Source organism: Aegilops tauschii, chromosome 7 (assembly GCF_002575655.3).
Source record: "Aegilops tauschii subsp. strangulata cultivar AL8/78 chromosome 7, Aet v6.0, whole genome shotgun sequence".
NCBI lineage: Eukaryota > Viridiplantae > Streptophyta > Magnoliopsida > Poales > Poaceae > Aegilops > Aegilops tauschii.
This window is the reverse complement of record NC_053041.3, coordinates 118,227,079-118,232,637: the sequence shown is the minus strand read 5'-3', so window position 1 is coordinate 118,232,637 and position 5,559 is coordinate 118,227,079. Positions and strand designations below refer to the sequence as shown.

The 5,559-nt window shown below is 43.2% G+C and overlaps 1 pseudogene; it reads left to right on the top strand.

Moving 5' to 3' along the window:
- Positions 1-2,363: 2,363 nt before the first annotated feature.
- On the top strand, positions 2,364-5,252 carry LOC141026906 (uncharacterized; annotated as a pseudogene).
- Positions 5,253-5,559: the final 307 nt, after the last annotated feature.

Genomic DNA, 5,559 nt, shown 5'->3' with positions numbered 1-5,559 from the left:
ATCCGTCACATCCGGCGACCTCGATCGACATCGCGCTGCCCCATTACCCCCAAGACACAGGATCATGCTTTCGCGCCAATAATTGAGCCAGCAGCCAGATGATCACCCCATTTTTCATCTCGACGTGCGGCGCGCGTTGGTTGCCCTCTGCCCCCTGCTCTCCGGCTCTCGGATGGAGCTGGCACCCGTGGTCACACTGCATAGGCCCTCCCGCAACAGGGGTTTCTTCCAGCCCCCCGCGCGCGCGAACATGGAGGCTGCGTGGCCGGCAGCGCAGTGGCTTTCGCGAATCGGTGGAAACCGGCGACGGCCCGGGCCGGCATGGTTCTGGATCCCGTCCCACGTACTGTGGAAACCGTGGAGACTTTGATTGGCCATGCTATGTGTTGTTGTTAATCGTTGTTGCCTGTGCAGTATTGGGTTAGAGCATCTCTAATTCTCACCCATAAATCGGACATCACATCCGTCTGTGGACAGGGGTCTGTCCATAGATACAGATGCGGAAGGCAGCCATTTAACATTTTTTTATACATTTCAAGCCGAGTTTTAATTACCGGACGAAATTTATGTAACATGACGGAATTCAACGGAGTTTGAATAGAAAATAGCATAAATCATCCATACATAGCATGCAAATAAGTCTATTACAACAATAATTCAAATTCAACAAGATTAACCGGATGTTCAAAGATTATTCATGAACGCACCATGTCGTGTCACACATATCACCCCTTAGCTTTATCCAACAATGAATGTGCCACTAGTAGAAAAACGACTTTACGTGAGACCAATTAGTCCCTGTTTGATAATGGCCCGGAACTAATGTGACCATTAGTCCCGGTTCCAACGGCTAGGGGGCGTGCATCATTAGTCCCGTTTTGTGGCGTGCCTCTCGTCCCGGTTTGTGTCACGAACTGGGACTAAAAGGGTGGTGGCAGGCCTGTGGCAGGCTTGGACCCCCATGAGCACATTTAGTCCCGGTTGGTTACACAAATCGGGACTAGAGGTGCACCTTTAGTCCCGGTTTGTATAACCAACCGGGACTAAAAATATCACTATATATAGTGCTTCGTCCAGCCCGAGCCGAAGCTATCCTGTTTTCCCCTCCTCTTTGTTTTCTTCCCCTCATGCTCGAGCTCATCTCCATTTTTGCCAAAATTTGTCGAGATTTGAAGGCACCCCATCCATCCAAGTGTTCACAAAGGTTAGCTACTTTGTCCTTTCATCTCTCATGTTAGATTAGCTCTTGGAATGCTCTATAAGTATAGTGATTTGTGGGTTTTAGTTTGGGAGTAATTATATGTGGTATTTTATTTGATTTATATGCAATTTGAGCTCAAATTAACTTCTTAGTTTGCATATGTATGTGTAGTTTACATAGTGCCTTCCCGTCCCCGTCCTAACCACCGTCGATTGCGAGCACCATCCCATCACCGGCACCCCCTTGGTGAGCCTCCTGTTCTTATCATTTTTATAAAAAAAATAATGTTTGTGTGATGTAGATAGTTACTTGTATATTTTTTTTACCCATACGTTGTTTATTATGCATAGTGGCATGGTTGTCATCTCCGTCCTCATCGGCCCTCGTCTGGTTTATGATTCGGATGTGGTATATTATCTTTTATAACTATTTGTTTCATTTCGTGTTTATGACAATTATGCCCATCAAGTTGACATAGATATTTTTATCTAGGAGGTATGTGAACCGGAAATTGCAACCGATCCTCTTGTCGAGAAGTTAAATTTAGTTGAAAAAGAAAAATGAGTATTTGAATTTTTTTTGAAAAGAATTGAAGAAGAGAAGATGAAACTGGAGTTGTATGTTGCCGATGCCGTCGATGATCACAAGATCAAGATGGATGCAATGCGCTTGAATATTAGAAAGATTAGCAAATATGCCACTGATAATGAGGGTTGGTATCATTATGCTGTTGGATCAATTGCCACCTTAGTTGCGATCTTGATCGTATTTGTTGTTGCATTTAAATGCTTTAGCTAGAGAGTTTGTATGTTGTTTTATGAGAATAAGTGTGTATGAACTTTTATTAATTTGGTTTCTTCGGTGTTGTGTAATGAAGATGAGCGACAATGAATGTACGATGACCGATGCTCTCCCCAGTTTATTAATGGCGTGCATAGTTTTCTGCTTACGGCTGAGGCAAACCAGCAGCCATATGGTTTTATGTATTGTCCATGTGTTGTCTGTAAGAATGATCAAAATTACTCTAATTCAAGAACCATTCACGTCCACCTGTTTACGTTCGGTTTCATGTCTGGCTATAACTGTTGGACCAAGCACGGAGAAAGAGTGGTTCTAATGGAAGAGAATGAAGAAGAAGAGGATGATGACAGCTATCCTGGCCATGGGTTCCCTGAATACGATGGTACTACAATGGAGGAAGAAGCTGAGCCGGCAATGGGGGAAGAAGCTGAAGAATAGGCATCAGATGAGCCTGCTGAAGATCTTGGTTGGACCATTGCCGATGCAAAGAGAAACTGCGCAAGTCAAAAGGAGGAGCTGAAGTTGCAGCGCATGTTAGAGGATCACAAGAAATTGTTGTACCAAATTGCGAAGATGACAAGAAAAATCTGGGTACCACACTGGAATTGCAGCAATGGAAGGCAGAGAATGGTGTATCTGACAAGGGATTTGAAAAGTTGCTGATAATGTTAAAGATGATGCTTTCAAAGGACAACGAATTGCCCAACGGTACGTACGAAGCAAAGAAAGCTGTCTGCCGTCTAGGATTAGAGGTGCAGAAGATACATGCATGCCCTAATGACTGCATCCTCTACCGCGGTGAGTATGAGGATTTGAATGCATGCCCAGTATGCGGTGCATTGCGCTATAAGATCAGTCGCAATGACCCTGGTGATGTTGGGGGTGAGCACCCCAGGAAGAAGATTCGTGCCAAAGTGATGTGGTATGCTCCTATAATACCACAGTTGAAACGTTTGTTCCAAAATAAAGAGCATGCCAGGTTGATACGATGGCACAAAGAAGACCGTAAGAAGGCCCTAAGAAACCCGGCAACGACATTGATGTGTACCTCAGGCCGTTAGTTAAAGAACTTTTACAGCTGTGGAATGAAAAAGTTGTACGTGTGTGGGATGGGCACAAACATGAGGAATTTGACCAACATGTGTTGTTGTTTGTAACCATCAATGATTGGCCTGCTCTCAGTAATCTTTCAGGACAGACAAACAAAAGGATACCACGCATGCACACACTTTTTAGATGATACCAACATTATATATTTGGATATATGTAAGAAGAATGTGTATCTGGGACATCGTCGATTTCTTCCAAGACCATTTGAAAGGTGTGGCAGATCACCGAAAGAGGCATCGCCACCATACTGGTAATGATATACTTGATATGGTCGAGGATTTAAAAGTAATCTTTGGAAAGGGTGCTCGCGGACAATCTGTTCCGAATGACGATGACGGACGCGCACCCATGTGGAAGAAGAAATCTATATTTTGGGACCTACCCTATTGGAAAGACCTAGAGGTCCGCTCTACAATCAACGTGATGCACATGATGAAGAATCTTTGCGTGAACCTGCTAGGCTTCTTGGGCATGTATTGGAAGACAAAAGATACAACGAAGGCACAGGAGGACCAGCAACGTATGCACGGAAAAGACGACATGCATCCAAAGTAGTATCAGGGTCATGCCAGCTACGCTCTTACCAAAGAAGAGAAGGAAATCTTCTTTGAATGCCTGCTCAGTATGAAGGTCCCGTCTGGCTTCTCGTCGAATATAAAGGTAATAATAAATATGGCAGAGAAAAAGTTTCAGAACCTAAAGTCTCATGACTACCATGTGATTATGATGCAACTACTTCCGGTTGCATTGAGGGGGCTTCTACTGGAAAATGTTCAATTAGTCATTGTGAAGCTATGTGCAGTCCTCAATGTAATCTCATAGAAGCTAATCGATCCTGTAATCGTACCAAGTTTACAGAATGATTTGGTGCAATGTCTTGTCAATTTCAAGTTGGTGTTCCCACCATCCTTCTTCAATATCATGACGCATGTCCTAGTTCACCTAGTCAACGAGAATGCCATTCTGGGTCCTGTATTTCTACACAATTTGTTCCCCTTTGAGATGTTTATGGGAGTCTTAACGAAATATGTTCATAACCGTGCTAGGCCAGAAGGAAGCATCTCCAAGGTCCATGAAAATGAGGATGACATTGAGTTTTGTGTTGACTTTATTTCTGACCGATTGGTGTTCCAGAATCGCGGCATGAGGGCAGACTGGGTGGAAAAGGCACGCTAGAAAGGGACCAAGTAATATGTATGGCCGAGCATTCTTGGGCGCAAGCACACTACACAGTTCTACAAAATTCTTCCTTGGTGGCTCAGTATATCGAGGAACACAAGAATATTCTACACTCCAAACACCCGGAGCTGTCTGACGATTGGATTATACGTGAACAAACGGGGACTTTCGTCGGTTGGTTGCAGACACGTCTCATGCATGACGACAATGTTGTAGATGAGATGTGCTTGCTGTCCGAGTTACCATCTTTGACTATATTGACTTTCCAAGGGTACGAGATAAATGGGAATACATTTTACATGATCGCCCAAGATAAAAAGAGCACCAACCAAAACAATGGTGTCTGCTTTGATGCAGCAAACACCAATAGGCCAAATGACACATATTATGGTTACATAGAGGAGATATGGGAACTTGACTATGGACGTGGTTTGAAGGTCCCTTTGTTTCAGTGCAAATGGGTCAATCTGACAGGAGGCCGGGTAAAGGAAGACCCGCAGTACGGAATGACAACAGTGGATCTCAACGATCTTGTGTACACAGACGAACCATTCGTCCAAGCCAATGATGTGGCGCATGTTTTCTATGTGAAGGACATGTCTACCAAGCTGAGAAAAAGAAAATATAAGGAAGCAAATACATCATACGATGAGCCAAAGCGCCACATAGTTCTTTTAGGGAAAAGAAACATCGTGGGAGTGGAGGACAATACAGACTTATAAGAGGATTATGAAAAGTTTCATGAAATTGCTCCCTTCATAGTGAATATTGACCCGAGCATTCTGTTAAATGACGAAGATTGTCCATGGTTACCGCACAAAGGGACACACGTGAAGAAATTTTTTTATACCCCAAGATCCCAATATGGGATGTAACCGGCTTCACCGTCATCACTTTCTTCTCTAGTGAGTTTCCGGACTTATATATCTGGAAAGTCCCACGTCGGACAAACCGGAGGGAATATTTGTAATAGTTAGGGCACTTATGTGTTTTGGCATTTGAAATGCAAAGAAATATTATTGTCCAAATAAAATATTTCATGCATTATGTAGGACTTCATTTGCTATTTTTAGTAGCTAAATGGCCCTGAAATTGAAAAGCACTACAAATGAATGCAAGATAGGACAGTCTGTAAAGAATGCAAGAAGATCCATACTTCTCTAACTCCAAACTATTTGAAAAAATAGCACACCGTAGAAAATTTGTTGTTGCTTACTTCAGAAAAACTTCATCATTTTATGACGTTCTGACTTCCCAGAACAATTCAG